The sequence below is a fragment of the Euprymna scolopes genome, chromosome 20 (assembly GCF_053919585.1).
Source record: "Euprymna scolopes isolate OS-2025 chromosome 20, ASM5391958v1, whole genome shotgun sequence".
Taxonomy (NCBI): Eukaryota; Metazoa; Mollusca; class Cephalopoda; order Sepiida; family Sepiolidae; genus Euprymna; species Euprymna scolopes.
Window position 1 is genome coordinate 16,036,891 of NC_136501.1, and position 17,760 is coordinate 16,054,650.

General features: G+C 33.9%; 1 protein-coding gene across 7 annotated transcripts in view; it reads right to left on the reverse strand.

The window, feature by feature from the left end:
* Positions 1 to 17,760, reverse strand: part of LOC145241334 (dystrophin-like) — a 1,936,823-nt gene that overhangs the window by 625,699 nt on the left and 1,293,364 nt on the right. The window lies entirely within an intron of this gene.

Below are 17,760 nucleotides of genomic sequence, written 5' to 3' on the forward strand. Positions count from 1 at the left end.
CACCTATCTCTACACCTACCTATATCTCTACAAAGCCATCATGAAATACTGTTGCCACATCTGAGCTAGTGTACTAACCACCAGTCTCTCCTTCCTAGATAAGGTCCAAAAAAAGAGCCTCTAATCTTGTAGGCTATATGCTGTTCACCATGCTCTAGCCCAGAGTTTCCCAAATTTCAGTACACCATGGAGCCCCTGAGCAAGGCAAAGGTTTTTCACGGAGCCCTAACAAGATAATTTCTGAAATAAATATAAAAAAAATTTCAAATTTTAAAACTAACGAATGATGACGTTTACAACCATTTTTTAAAAATTTTTTCATTAATCAAAAATTGTTGCATTTTTTGTTAATTTATTTTTTATTTACTTTTTTATTAACCATCCTGAAACTCTGTACACCTGTAGTTATGTATAATATCTCTTTCCAGTAAAAAAGATAAAAAATTAAATGTCTGCAGCCATTTAATTTTTCCATATAAAGCATTTGGTCCTCTTTAAGAAAGGACTTCTGGAGCTCCTCAGCTTCTCACAGACCCTAGGGCTCCATGGAGCCCATTTTGGGAAACCCTGGTCTAGCCAATCACAGAACGGTTGCATCCCTGCGCTTGTTTTGCAAGTATTTCAATAATACTTCAACGAACTTATTGTACATGTTCCTCTTCAATGTATATACCCCCGACCAAGCTGTCAATCGGCAAAATCCCACCACTTCATTGTGGAGGTCTCCAAAAGCTGAAAATCTTTCTACTCAAATAGTTTCTTTCTTCAAGCTACTTGCCTTTGGAATTCCTTCTCTGCTCCTTGTTTCCCAAACTATATCAACATGCAGGAATTTAAATGTAATGTGAACAAACCTCTTGCTACACAACTCCCCACCTAGGATGCTCTATAAATCTAGCCTCCAAAATTCATAATAGCCGCTTATACTTCAGTGGCAATTTGTTTTATTTGAGAGGGTGAATATAAAAAAAAAAACCCAAAAACTTGAGGGAAGCTGCTAGATCAGAACTTTTTCCAATGGTATGAAATTTTAAAAAGAAAATTTCAACATTTCACAACTGTAGTTCATTTAAAAAAAAAAAAAAAAAGTTCAACTGTTAATACTTTACATAAAAAAAAAATGTCTATTATTTGGATTCTTCAGACTACTGTTCTTATCTTGAGTGTTATTTTCACAGCATTTCTGTCAATGTAACCTCCGACCTTCTTCAGGTGTATCTTTTGAGATAATGATTGATAATTCGTATTATTTGGATTCTTCAAACTGCTGTTCTCATCTTGAGTGCCATTTTCACAACGTTTCGATCGATGTAACCTTCGAACTTCTTCAGGTGCATCTTGTCGAACTCGAGAATCTTTCTGTCAAACTCAGGAATCTGCACAGAATTTCATGACTGGGTAAAAGTCTCAAGTAATTCGCAATTGCATTTTAAGTGCTGCCCGCACTGAACATTGAACACTCAACCTCCAGAAGAGTGTAATTTTACAATTGAATTTTACCAAGTACTATAACCACTAACACCACAGGTCTTTGTGGGTAATTGTAGTATGAATTTTAGGAAGCCTACACTTATTTTGTTTCTAGATGTACAATTGGGAATCTGCACGGAATTTCGAACGAAACCCTTTATTTAATCCACATCTAGAGACCAAAATAGGTTTAAGGCTCCTAAAATTCATACTAAAATTACCCACAAAGACCTGTGGTGTTAGTGGTTATAGTACTTGGTAAAATTCAGTTGCTAAATTACACTCTTCAGAATGTTGAAGGTTCAATCCTCAGTGCGGGCAACATTCAAAATACAATTGTAAATTACTTAGGACGTCTACCCAGTCATAGCTGACAGAACGAGAGCATGCTGCCTCCATGGATTAAATACTGGTTTCCATTTTAAATTTCGTGCAGATTTCAGAGTTTGACAAGATACACCTGAAGAAGGTCAAAGGTTACATCGGCTGAAACTATATGAAAATAACACTGGGTAGAAATCTTTAGTAACACATAATTGTATTTTCGGGGTCACCCGCACTGAGGATTGAACTTTCAACCTCTGGAAAAGTGTGACTTTACAACTGAAATTACCAAGTACTTTATCCACTGCGTCACAGGTCCTTGTGGAGTTTGATAGAAATATTCCTAAGTTCGACAAGATACACTTGAAGAAGGTCGGAGGTTACATCGACCGAAACGTTGTGAAGATAACACTTACGATAAGAAGAGTGGTTCAAAAGATTAATACGAATAGTCTTACCCTGAAAAATTTAGTTTCCACGTTTTTATAAAACTTCAAGCTTTTGTTTGTACGAAAACACTTGATTAATCTTATAAAGAAAATCTTGTTTGCTTTTAATCTTTGACAGATTATCTCTGGGATAGAGATTAGGGTTGACTTAGGGTTCAGCTGTTATTGTATTTTGAACTTCCAACATTACCGGTTTTTATTTCTGCTGTGAACCTCACATAACGTTCACAGGGAACACGAGTTGGAACGGATACATTGAAGGCATGGCCGGGCTGCTGCGAGGAAGGTGGGCTCTATCTACCATGCTAGAAAGCTACTTACACCTGAAAGTATCCTGTACCTCTACAAGGCCACCATTCGCCCATGTATGGAGTACTGCTGTCACATTTGGTCTGGTGCATCTGCTACTAGTCTCTCACTCTTGGAAAGGGTTTAAAAGAGAGTCACCAACTTGATAGGTTCTGAACTGGCATCTAAGCTTCAGCCTCTGTCCCATCAATGAAACGTTGCATCCCTCTGCTGGTTCTACAAGTATTTTAGTGGTGAATACTCCAACAAGCTACAAGCTCTTGTACCCCCCTCAACGTAATTACCCCCAACAAACCCGACAAGCAGCAAAATTCCACTCCTACACAGTAGAGATCCTTAGATGTAAGAAAGCCTTCTACTCTAATAGTTTCTTCCCCAGAACTGCTAAACTTTGGAATTCCCTTCCGGGATTCTGCTTCCCCAACTGTACTGACATGCAGAAGTTCAAGTGTAATGTGAACAGGCATCTTGCTGCTCAACTCCCTACATAGTATCCCTGCAACTTATGTCCCTGATAGTAGCCCCCTACATTCAAAGTGGATACTCTGCCTTGTTTGAGGTGAAAATGGAATAAAAAAAATTCTTTTTTACTTGTTTGTATTTTAGGAATGAGCAATTTCTTCCCTTTCGTTGTTATCACGTTCCAACCATTTTCCCTTGTGCCATCTTCAGGTGTCTTGCGTAGAACTTGTGAACCATTATCGAATTTGAACCCTAATTAACGTTCCATTTTTCAGGTCATGTGACATCCTTTCAAAAGAGACCAATTATCTCCCTGGTTTTCTAAATGGGATTAAAGTGTAATATCTGTTCTGTATTTAGTTGGAAAAGGAGAAATCCTTCTTCACTGAACCAATTTTTTAAAGTTTTGTCCAATCCAGCATATCCTTTTTTAGGGAAGCTAGGCCCCTCTCCTTCCTCCAAATCGACCTTGTGCCCGAGTTGCTCTCGTAAGGAGCCAAATAAATAGTGATACATTTTTTTTTTTAATTAAATTATTAAATCTTCTTACTACTTTTTCTTAAGATTGAACTCAGAACTTTAAGATAATCTGTAAATATTGTATTATAAACATCAAAGTGCCATTTTCATGGTAAAATGATAAAAAAAAAACAAAAAAAAAACAGTAGATTCTGCAATCTCTCATCAACACCGACTATATCTCATTCCTCGCATTGTGATAGCCTTCTAAATCTCTACTACATATATTTCTTTACATATATATAAAAAAATATTTTAAAATTGACTGATAAAATAATTGAAATAAGGGAGATAATAGAGGATATTATTAATGTTTGAATTAAGTACCTTACATCGAATTTGAAACTAGCATGACGGCAAAATTAAGAAATATCATCTATTAAGAAGAATAAAGGTTAATTAAATCAAACTAAATTGTATCGGAAAAAAGATGTTTGGACGGACGTTTAGGAAATTGACCGCCACCTCTAAATTCCACAATTTACACCTTTTATTTATTTATTTATTTTTTTTTTTCACGTTAATCTCATCGATTACAAACTTAACTTCCAGATAAAAAAAAAAAATTGAAAAACAAAAAAAAAAAACAAAAAAAATTTTTTTCTAACTTTTGTCGTTGGGGATGATCAGTTTTCAATTATAACGTTCTACTAAATTGTACACGTACTTTGTGACCATCACCGAAAAAATATTGCGACTCTCTCACGTTATAACTGTACAGCAACTGATCTATGAGGGGGCATTTATTTCTCTCCCACTGTTGAAAAAAAAATGTGACACAACGGTCATAAACTGGGATTGAAAAGTCAGCGCCCTCTTGCACCCTCACCAAGGAAGAGCACTCTGACTTGCCCCCCCCCCCCCCAAATTGTTTGAGCAGTCCCGTTGGCCTTTCCTGGTAGGGGCACCTCTGGCGATTGGCAATAAACTAACCCCTTCTCAAAGAGAGAAGGCAAAGCTTGGAAGAGGTTGACCCTCGTGGGACAGTACAGGACCAGCAATCAACAGGGAATAAGTCATTATAAGAATGGTCTGGATCAGGGTTTCCCAAAGAGGGCTCTATGGAGCTCTGGGGCGCTGTGGGTGAGGCTGAGGCGTTTCGGAAGCCCTTTCTTAAAGAGGACCAAATGCTTTATATGGAAAAATTAAATGGCTGCGGACATTTAATTATTGCTCTTTTTTACTGGAAATAGATATTATACATAACTACAGGTGTAAAATACAGTTCATGAAAAAGAAAACTAAAAAAAAAAAAAATTAACAAAAATGCAACAATATGTGATTAATTAAAAACAAAAACTGGCTGTAAACACAAAAATATAGTAAAATCACGAACATGAACAACTAAAAGTTAAAATTTTAAATTAATGTTTTTAATATCGATTTTAGAAATTATTTTTTTTACTGCTCCTGGAAAAACCTTTGCCCTGCTCAGAGGCTCCATGGTGTCCTGAAGTTTGGGAAACCCTGGTCTAAATTATGTTGATTTTGGTGCCGAGGTACCCTTCCCCTGGGGTCCCCTCCTCTCTGTGACTGGACTGCTTGTAAATCAGTGTTGACTTTTACTGCTTTGTAAGGGAAACCAACTCGAGAGCCACTTGAGTGTTGATAATGTCAAGAGGTAAAAGGCCCTATAAATCATTGTGTATATTTCTATATTTATAAGATGATTTTACCACTTCTTGGGTGTCTGTGTATATTTCTTGTCTCTTCCTGACATTATTATACATTTTTATTTATTATATTTATTTCAATAAAAAATGCAAGTGTATAAACTACTAAAACGCATTTTTAAAAAAATCCCATTAAAAAAAATAATTTAATTATGAAATTAAATTCACCACAATGCATTTCTGTTTTTTCATAAATCCGCCATTTTAACCTTTTATTAATAATTAAAAAACAAAAACAAGAAAAACGAAAAACAGAATGAATTACTTTGTGACTTTTCGAAATTTGAAAGGAATTTGGAAGCATTTATACTATTAAATAGAAACACATTTCTGGCTTTAAAATTCTTTGAAAATCACCATGTACTAAAAGATTAAAAGGTTTTGAAAACATCCAATAGTTTCATAAAATATTAAACAAAATTAGATACGTTTTTTTATAATAATTTGTGGTTAAACATTAATTTTAAGACTAAACGAAACCGTAATAATTAAATTTAACTTTAAAAATCGCATTTAAAGAAATATTTTTTTTGTACAAAAAAAACCCCCGAAAAAACAAGTGAAGCATGCATTGTACCCCATGAGTGTACAGTGAACGAGACATAAAAAAATGACTAAGTTCAGCATTTGCACCCTACCCCCCCCCCACCCCAGTTAGCCATAAAAGTCCCCAAGGCCTTAACATATTTAAATTTGAGTTCAGCACCATGCAAAACTGTTAAATAGGCATACACAGAAAATTTTGGACAAATATGGTAAAATAGTCCCAAAAATGGAGTGTTTTTATCTGTCCTAAAGTTATCGTGAAGTACAGACAAACAAAATTATATAGAAATAAATTAGTTAAAACTTTTCAGAAAGTTTTATAAAGATCCAAGGAATCAATTTTTTTTAATAAACACAAAAGTGTCGATTTTAGCCATTTTAACCTGAAAGGCACCCCTAGGGGGGCAACCAAAGTTTTCCCGGAAAATCCGTTCTGTTACTTTTTTACTCATATCATGTTTAATGTTTGTGCAAAATTTCAAAAAATTCCAAGGCGTAGTTATTGAGGAACAGACGAACGGAGCAGGGTGAATTTACAGGTCCACACTCCTTTTGTCGGGGGACCAAAAAAGAAAAAGCAGGTAAAAGAGTAATATTCATAAAATGCTAATAACATCAATAAGTCTCAGAATCGATTTGATTGTCTATCAATTTTTATAAGTAAATACTATTCATATTGGCTAGATGTTGAAATTATTTTCTTTTAAAGATTGTTTAAAAAAAAAAAACTCTGAAAACCTAATAGATCAGTGATTCTTTAATAAATTAAGTTTTCAGGAGACATAGCAAGTTATAGCTTTAGAGTGGATGGACGCAGATTCAAATTTAAAAAAATAATTTTACTAACAGACACAAAAACGACGCATGTAAAAATCAATGCCCAAAATAAAATCAACAAAATAAGTGAGGTTTGAAACGTTATTCAATATAAATATATATAAAATAAAGTTAGTCCGATATTCAAAGTTAGACCTAAACAATAATGTATTTGACAGATCGATATTCGATTTGGACTAGTCAATCGATTACATAAATCTTGGTACAAAAGGGTATTAACTCAGACAAATTACCTCTTACTATGAAAGGGACCCAGACTGAATAGTGTAACCTCTACTGAAAAGACCTTTAAATTTTTTTTTTATTTTAAACATACAAAAAATATAGGTCAACACATAAGAATATATGAAAAATGATTATTTTCATTGAAATATGTTTATTTACAGAAATAATACTGAAAGTACTTTTTTACATAAATTAGATAAAATAAATGTAATGGATAATAAAGAAAATGTGTATTTGTCCCCAAATATTAATTATTTTCATCGAAATATTTTTATTTACAGAAATAATTAATGCTGAAAGTATTTTTCTTTATAAAGACAAGGCTCGTTCCAAAAGTAAGGCCTCCTATTTTTTAACTCAAAAACTAAAACTTTGAAGAGCTACGAAGATGGGAGTGATACCATTAAAACAGGCGATATTTTGTGCTCCGGAATTTATTTTTTTCTACATAGTCAACAGTTGTAAAGGTCTGGAGCATACTTAGTCACTCACATCTGTGCCACCACTCTAAAATCAACCAACCCATCTCCTAACTGTGCTGACATCAATTGCATCGGCTTTTTAAACATTCAACAGGTGCTGATAAATATTGATTGGTACAAATTTTTTTCTGCATGACGGAATTCAATGATGCATCTCTGCTTCTGATGCACGTCCATGACAGGGGTCGCTTTTTTAGAATCTCCCAGTCAATATCTGCAACAATATCTCATACCATCATAGCTGCATTGTTATGATGACTGAACTTATGCATTAATGATTTGAGAGATGAAACTTTCAGGTCGTGAATGCATAAGTTCAGTCATCATAACAATGCACTTTGCAATCTCCTCTGATTCTTTGTGCGGAATTAAAAAAAATAGGAGCCATTACTTTTGGAACGTCCTTCATATTAAATAAAATTGTAAAATAAAATGTGGGATTGTCAAAAAGTATGAATAATATTTTCATTGAAATATGTTTATTCACAGAAATAATTAATATTGAAAATATTTTTTTTAATGCATTATAATTGTTGCATTCATTGTATTTGCGGACTGTTATCCTTATCTTCATAGTTGTTGTTTCACCACATTTCGGCCAACTCATCCTTTGGTCTTCTTCAGGTGATTAACCGTGACGGTATAGGAATGACGAATCTTGTAACTTATCCCTAGTTATTACAGCCGTCGCGATTAGTCACCTGAAGAAGGCCAGAGGATGAGTTGGCCGAAACGTGGTGAAACAACAACAAATATGAAGATGAGGATAACAGTCCGTAGAAAATAAACGAATGCACAAATTATGAAGCCTCATCTCAAAGGATTAAAAAAATAATCTCCAATCCTTGGTTCCCCCTCGCCAATCTTTCATGAAAAACACCCGTCTAGCTGTTTCAGTGTCAATAATTTTCCCCATTCTTTATCTGCGCCTAAACCAAAATGTAGATTCCATGAACAAAGCTTCTTTCTTAGAAGTGCACGCCTGTGGAACTCTCTTCCGTTTGCCTGTTTCCCACCTGAACTACAACTTGGATGTCTTCAAGTCCAACATAAACAAATTCCTGATAAACCGCCCCCTTAAGTAAGACACTTTATCAAATCTCCATTGCTAACGACTACTACAATATTATACTATTGATTACTGTACATGCAATAACCCTTATCCACGAGTGGCTTTCGGGCCTTGATAAGTGGTGACTACCATGTAAAAAAAAAAAAAAAATTTTAATGAAAATTACTGTCACTTGTTTCAGTCAATATATCTTTTAAAGAATAAACAAGGAAACCCATGTCAACTGCTGGTATAACATCTTTAACTATTTCATCCATGACGTAAATGGCAACGTAAACTTGCTGGAACGCCACAGATTGGTGACTGGCTGGAACACAATATAGCAGAGTCTTTAGTAGAGGCTACACCGTTTAGTCCTGGCCACTTTCTTAGCAGGAAGTCGTTTGTCTGGGTCAATATGCACTTGTGCTTAAATCTTTAATTTGTATTCTTTACATATAAAAAAGAAAATTCCTATGGACTTCATTGATTACATATTTTATCTGGTCTGATAATTCTTTGAGTAAAATACACCTCATGAAATTCACTGTTTCCAATAAGAATAACATGTTTGTTACAAATAGAAAATTCAAAATGGCATCCAGATTCGTTGGGTAAGCAAGATTTTTTTCATCATTTCCAAACATTTATCTATAATATAAAGCTGTGTGCGTGTGTGTGTGTATGTGTGTCTGATCACGAATAGGCTCCTATATGGTTGACTATTTTAAAAAAACTGATTACATATAATGATAGAAGATGTATCGAGACACAGGAATGGGTATGTTTGATCTGGCAGAACAGTGGTTCATTAAAATTGTGGGGTCTGCGTTCGCACCTGGTCCACAAAGTATGGAAATAAAAAATTTAAAAATTAAAAAAAAAAAAACGTTTACAAATGTTTTTGATATAGATGTACATAAGAATACTTTGATAAGTATGTTTTAACTTAAACAGGGATGGTATAATAATATTGTGGGGTCTGCGTTCGCGCCTGGCCTCCATAGAATGGAAATAGGCACAAACTTTAATAATGACTTTTCATATCTATCTGCGTAAGTATACTTTGATAATTATATTTCAGTTTGAAGAAATATAGTTAAATAAAATTATGGGGTGTTCGCTCGCGCCTGACCTCCATAGAATGAAAATATGTCACAAAGTTTAACAAGGTTTTTTAATATAGATCCACAGAATATTGTGATAAGTGTTTCAGTGTGAACAAGTATGGTATAATAAATTATAGCGTTTATCTATTTTATTTTTACTTTCATCATATTTTGCTTTGGTTTTGATACCCCCAAATTCGAAGCTATTTCATTACAACCCTTCCTTTTCATAACCTATCATACTTTCATAAATCAAAGTCCATTTTCTGTAGGCTGTTTTTGAACCCAGTCAACGACGAGTACTTTTGCTAGTTATATATAAGACTAGTGGGAAGGATAGGCGCCCGGCATTGCCTGGTCATAAAATATGATTAAATAATAAAAAAAGGGACTTGGGTGCTATCTTATCGCGTTATTCAAAGAAAAAAATGCTGTGTGGTGGAAGTGCATGCAAGTTAAGAATTTTGAAAGATAGGAAAGAGAAAAATGAAGAAAAAAAATGGCGTGTGCTGGGCGTGAACTTGCACGACCTAACTTTGTAAGCAAACACATTAACAATCAAATCATCAACACAGATTTTATGACATTGCAAATTTAGCTTTTTAAAATGAAACAACAAATCGACCGTTTGTGCATGCGCGATTTACAAACAGCGTCGAAACCAAAATTTTATCTGACCCCTCCCTTCAAACAAAATGATATTTCTACATGAAATAATTCACGATTTTTTTCTAATTTTTCGATATTATGTGTCCAAGAGATCGCTCTTTCTTACGGTACCACATTCAGGTTGCTTTGTGTGGATGACAAAATATTTTACCGGACATACAAACACATACACAGACAGCTGAGATTTATATAATAGATTACTTATTCACACTAATAGCTGCAACAAAAAGTAACAACATATGTACATCATTAATGCATGTTATTTTTATGTCAAGTTCTCAAATGAACTACAATCTATAGCCCCCCCTGCCAAACTTTCACAAAAACACCCAACTAGCTACAACTACTATATACGATTTCCCTCACTGTGCCTAAATCTAAACGCAGATTTCATAAATAAAGTTTATTTCCCAGAACTGCCCGCTTGTAAAACACTATTCTGCCGGCCTGCCTCCTGGTTGAATACAACATGGTAGTTCTCAAATCCAATGTAAACAAGTTCCTGTTTGAACCGTCCCCATAAATAATCGAATTCTACCCAATTTGCACCATTAGCGATTACTACACTACTATCCTCGAGTGCCCTTTAGACCTTGAGAAGTGTTGACTCCCAAGTTAAAAAAAAAAGATTATGATATCATTTCATTAAAACTAGTTTCATTCCATTTTTCTGCTAGATTCCTTTTGCATCGATGCTTTTCAACCTTCTTTCAATTTGATTCAGTCTTTCATTGTGGAAGAAGGCAATTGTGTTAATTTTTAACATTCCAGACACTTCAAAAAATGGTAATTTCTTTGTGATTAAACAAAATTTGACAATGCTTGATATATTTTCAAATACATAAAGCACTTTTATTAAAAAAATTTCACTTGTATTACATTAAAACACTGGTTCTTGGCCCTTTTATTTTTTAATTTTTATTTATTTAAAAAAATTTTTTTTTAAATTTTAATTTAAAAAATTTTTTTTTTTAGATTTCTTTTGTATCTATGCTCAACTTTCATTCAATCTTTATCTTTCCTCTGCTGTGGAGAAATTTGATTTGGTTATTTCGTTTTACGGCGTATCAATCCTTTTCATGTTATTTAATCCCGAATCATGCCATTTTGGTAAAAGGTTTTATGCTTCAAGTTCTTTATATCTTCAAATATTTATGCATGGTGTTTATTTCCCAGAACTGCCCGCTTGCACCATTAGCGATTACTACACTACCACCGAGTGCCCTTCAGATCTGATAAGTGTTGACTCCCAAGTTAAAAAAAAGATTATGATATCATTTCATTAAAACTAGTTTCATTCCATTTTTGGTTGGTTTATTTTACGGCATATCGACCATTTTAAGGCTATTTAATGCTAAATTCGGACATTTTGGTAGAAGTTCATATCCTCAAATGTTTATTCATTGTGTTTGGTTTGATTATTTTGTAGAGAAAAATTGTTTTCGATTGAGTTATACAAATGGAAAAGGAAAAAAAAAATCTTAACGTTACGTGCATTTTGGGTCAGGAAGCCGGTATCTTCAGACAGTCTGATCTGATAGAACCAGTCTGTTGTAGAGGGGAGCAATCATGTTATTTTTAACATTTTAGATTTATACACGTTAAATAATAGTCAGTTCATTATTACAAAATGAAATAAAATACCCTTTTGTATTTCATTAAAACATTTCATGGTGTTATTCCCCCCCCCCCCGTTACTTTCTGAACGTTCATTAATATTCATTCAATTTGATTTCTTCTGTTGTCGTGAAAGCAAATAATTGTGCTGGTTTCATTTTTCATCCAGTTTCCGGATTCCGTTTTTTTTTTTTTTTTTTTACCTTAAGTCTACACACCAGTTCGTGTGTAAGTTTCACTGTTCTTTTTAAATTATAGTTTTATTTTAACACTTTGATTTACTTGTTACTTTAATTAACAACCAATCCATATTTTTAAAGCAATTATTTATTTAGGGGATTTAGCAGAGAAGCTAACAAACGAAAAAGTTGTCAAAAAACAAATATATAACAAATAAATGTTACCAAAGGCAAGATAAGTTTTCTAGTTACCTGGATAAGTTTTGTGTGGCTTAATGGAATTCAAAGCGCATATTCGATTAAAAAGAAACAAGCAATGTTGAGCTGGTAAGTTAGACTGGCAATTAAGATGGCTGACAAAAACATGCGTCGAAGACGGTGTGTTTTCGTCGGCCATCTTAATTGCCGGTTTAACTTACCAGCTCAACATTGCTTGTTTTTCAAACCAAATAAACACTTTAAATTCTGTTAAAACACACAAAACTTATCCAGAAATCTTATCTTGCCTTTTGCAACATTTATTTGTTTATATATTTGATTTTTCTTTTTAACCTTTTTTTTTCGTTTGTTGGTTTCTCTGCTAAATACACGTTTATTTATTTTTGCAAAAGTTTTATTGTTTCGTGTGTTTTACTTCCTTCGTTCCGTTTCACAATCATATTTTTCAGCTTTAGTCTAAAGCCGATGTCACTGCATAATTTTTTTTTTTTTTTGTTAACCTTCCGTGTTGATGCCATTTAATTTCAACATGTTCTGTTTTCCTTCTGTTTCTTTCTTTGCTAAAATGTTTTCACGTCGATGTGCAGCAATGTTCATTCAATTTGCTTCTTTCCGCTGCAGTGGCGGTAAGCAGTTGTGATAGTTTCGTTTTTCGTTCATTTTCCAGATTCCTATCTTTAGCATTAAGTCTACATGACGATTTGTCAGTCATTTCTTTACATTTTTCTCTATCAGGATTACTTTCAGACCAAAACATTGTTCGATGTTTATCCGGGATTCAAACTAATTTAAAAAAATAAAAATATACAGAAATTTTTTTTAATGATGTACGTTCCCGTCATGGAATGAAAATGTTATAGTCCAAAAATCACGTAAATTTTTCTAGTAGATTTTTTCTTTTAAACTAAGAAAATAAAACTATTCCGAGTAAGCTTAGATGGCGTGTTTCGGTTCGCCATCGTTACAATTCATCATTGGCTACAGCCCTCTTGAACAACTTCTCCAGAAGGAGAAATCAAAATAAGCCTTGTATCAGTACATATGTATGTATATGTACAATCATATATAAAATCTATACATGCATGCATGCATATATTGTTTATATAAAAGTCTACGTGTAATATACTTTTTATGTTCTTACTTGCGTCAGGTGGTCAGGTATACTATAGCAAATCCGCCATACATGTCTGAAAGTCCAATGTACGCCTGACAAAGGGATGACATCACGAAATATATAACATCACGAATATGTCACCTGACTATCTGACGCAAATAAGAACATAGAACATATTACAATGTAGAAAGTTATATAATATATATACACACACACACACACACACACACACACACACACACACACACACACATATATATATATTGATTCAATAAATTGAAACTGCATGACCCGTTCCACCATTATACTTTAAGCTGCTTCAGTTTGAGTCTATCCGTTACATCGCAGCATTGTTCTGCCTTCTATAAAGTTAAACTTCATAAAAAAAAAGAAATAATTGATCATTTTACGTGATTTTTGGAAAATGGCATTTTCGTTCTGTGACAGGTACGCACACCATAAAGATTTTTCTGTATTCTTTTTTTTTTTTTTTTAAATAAGGTTTAATTTTAGACAACAGTGTATCTTTCTATTTAAAAAGCTATAACTCGTTATAAAAAAATCTTTTACAATTATAGTTACATTTTTTTAAAGATCTTAGTTAAAGTAATTGTTTAATTACTGGACAATCGTTATATTTCAGAGAAATTACTTTATTACACAAATTTTACTGTTTTTCTTGCCATTGTGTTTCTTCTGATGTACAGTATAATCACGTTGACACTCTGGTTCCTGTTAGATTACAGAAGTTAAGCAACGTTGAGCCTGGTCAGTACTAAAAAGTGGGTGAACATCAGGTGATGTGTGTGCTTTCTGCTTATCTCAGCATTGTTTCAAGTTGTCCTGGACTTTTTCTTGCTACTGGACTCAAGTAATGCCGATTCAGGATAGGTGTGGTTGATGATTGCATAACCCTTGCCTCATAATTTCACGCACAACTAACCTTTCAGGGGGTGTCCATTGTCTTTAGAGACTGAACAGAGATATCAGTTTCTTCATTCCATTTAACGATCATATTCTTTAATTTAAATTAACACAGTCATTAGAAACTAATGAAGCCAGACTCCTTGAATTTCAATTTCTCCTTAACACCCCTTAAGCTTAAGGTTTCAATTTTAGACATTTTTTAGAATTAAAATCATTTAATGGATTTTGATTAAAATTAAAATAAGGATTCTAGATAAAAGATAAATAGAAGGATTATATCTGTATTGTAAGCGGATATAATTGTCTGGCTAAAATGTCTTGTTTGGGGAATTAATTTTACTAATTCTGGAACGGGTATTCTTCTGATATATATATATATATATATATATATATATATATATATATATATATATATATATATATTACTTGTTTATTGTTATATAAAACATGCTCACATCCCACTGCTAAAAATAGCCACTTGTTTCAATCAAACAACAGATATCATCAGGCAGCGACTTGACTATTCAAAAATTCAATGAATAATGGATTTTTATTTTAGGTAGGAACTCTTTAAAAGTTGGAGTTAAAAAACTGTGTTTTAAATTTTTTAACTCCAACTTTTAAAGAGTTCCTACCCTAAATTATTCATTATTCATTGAACTTTTGAATAGTCAAGTCGCTGCCTGATGATATCTGTTGTTTGATTGAAACAAGTGGCTATTTGTAGCAGCGGGATGTAAGCATGTTTTATATAACAATAAACAAGTATTATCAGCTCTTTTTATTGAGCACTATCTAACAACCTCGTTGAATTCATTAGTCCATTACTTTTGAATAAAAAAAAAAACCCGAGTATATATATATATATATATATATATATATATAATATATATATATATATATAATATATATATATATATATATATATATTTGGTAAAACTAGTAATTAGTAAAAACCTGAAGAGAGTGCTCAATACTATTGCAGAGCAAATATGTTTTATTTTTTTTATTACCGTTTTATCTGTTTGGTTACATATATTTCAGATGTTGGACCATGTTTACGATCTACAAGCTTCGTCAGACCTTACAGAAGTGGTTGTTAGTATTAGGAAGAAGTGTTTTAGACCTAAGGTCTAAAACGCAAAGGTCTGACAAGGCTGTTAGATCGTAACATGGTCCAACATCTGAAACATATGTAACCAAACAGATAAAACGGTAATAAAAAAATAAAACATATGTGTGTGTGTGTGTGTGTGTGTGTGTGTGTGTGTGTGTGTGTGTGGTAGTTTCCTTCAGCCTTGACAGACAATGGATATCCACTGTAAGGGTGCCTGTGCATCGAATTTTTGTGGCAAGAGTTGTGTAATCTCTAACTGCACTTCTTCTGAGTTAGCATTGTTAAATACCAGTGGCAAGTGGAGATTTAAGACTAGTAGAAACAATGCCGAGATAAGCGAAGAGCACATACAGCGACTAGATTTCCCAAATGGTCACCCATCTTGAACTAGTCAGGCCCAATGTTGCTTAACTTCGGTGATTTGAAATATTAAAAACCTCCACCATCACGGTTATATTAAGCAGTAAGTCCAAATTTACTGATTTGTATTCGTGATTGTTTTGGAAAATAAATGCTGAAATAATAACGTTATTATTTAGAAACCTATTTTTTATATGGGGAGGGTGTTTTGTAACTTATTATTTACAAAGCCATTCTTAACATAGGCAGAGGAGGAGGCTTTGTAACTATTCTGTACTTTCACCTAACAATTTAATAAAAAAAAAAGATATCATAAAACATGGATAACATGATAATTTCCTGCATAAACACCAGTATTTGTTTCGTTTATTACACATAAAAAAAAATGGGGCACGATTTTATTTACATTAATTATTTACTGGACAAAATGAACAAGCCTGTCCTGCATGTGGGTCAGGGTTCATATAGACTGAACAAATCTACAGATCAGCTATTTGTTCGATTAGCTTGGTAATTGAATTTTATCGACAAGTGAATTCCAATGAACTCTACTTTTATTTGAGCGACTTTTACACGCTATTTTGGCACTTTTTCTTGTTCTCGCGTGTTTTTTTGTGCCTTTCATATATAAAAGCGAAACTAAAAATCAAAAGTCATGTTCTCGGCCGTTCATGCCAGCACGTCCATTAAGCAATCAGCTTTGATCAATCTGGAGGAAAACCCTCATATCAGACAATTGCTATTCATTTGGACACTCCCCTTTTTTATGGGAGCTGGTTTTCCCCCAACATCTTGGGGAAACAAACAAATACGCAGAAAGCTTCAAGCTTAACTGGCTCTGCATGATTTCATTTCTCTATGGTACGATGTTTGACCTAGAAAAGAAGACGTTCATTTTTTTTTATCGTTTAATTTCAACCATTCTCACTTCCTCTGCCCTCTTAGCGGAGCGGTAACATGTCATGTTTTCTCTTCCGACTTTGCCTCAAGACTACAGGTTCGAGCCTACCAGCCTACCAAAATCTTTTCCTTTTTTTCCCCCACACACACACACACCGATAAACACCCAGGCAATGCCGGGCACCCCCGCTAGTCTATTATTTAAAAGACAAAATGGGCATGTGCATCTGTGTATGTCCGCAAAAGGCTTTTTTCGTCGGGCTTCTCACCTCAGTTACATTTATGGAGAACTTTCCGTATACTTCCTAGATCGTAATATCTTCGATTTGCAAACGGATGCCGTCTCTATCTTTTATTTGATTGAGTTCTAAAAAATCTCTAGTTTCCAGTGTTTGTTTGTCTTCTATATATATAAAAGACAAAATGGCTGCATGTGTTTTTGTATATGCAGCAAGGCTTTTTTCGCCGGGATTCTCGGGGGGGGGGGTACTATGTTTTACAACTTTTTTCATACTCCCTAGATCATAATATCTACGATGTCGTCTTTACATTTATTTTGATCGACCTTTATAAAATTCACGCTACTCCTTCCTCTCACGTGTTTGTTCGGCTTTTTTGTATAAAAGCAAAACTAAATCAAAAGCGAAAGCAGCTATCTGGCTTTTCGTGCCGGGACGTCTAGAAAGCAGTTTTGATCAATGTCGGGGAAACCCCTCATATCAGACAATTGCTATTCATTTGGACACTCCTTTTTTGTGAGGAGCTGGTTTTCCCTAACATCGTGGGGAAACAAATAAATGAAACGCCGGAAAGCTAAACTGGCCTCCAGCCAACGTTTGTTTCTGCAAGTCAACTTTTTGATTGACGTTGCTAAATTTCAACACTTTTCACTTCCTATGTCTCCCTAACGTAGCGGTAAGATCTAACATTTTCTTTCACTTTCTTTTCCGCCTTCAGGTTCGAAACACTTCTTTTTTTTCTTTTACACCTACAAACATCCGGGCAATACCGGGTACCCCAGCTAGTTTTCATATAAAACTGAAACTGATTGAAGCAAAGGCATATGGCAGAAAGCGGAAACATTAACTGGCCTACAGCCAGATTTAAGTGTGTGGTTCTCATTCATTTCGCTATCCGCTATTGCATAATGGTTGACATCATTAAATTTGACCGCTTTACACCTCCACTCGTGTCATGGCATA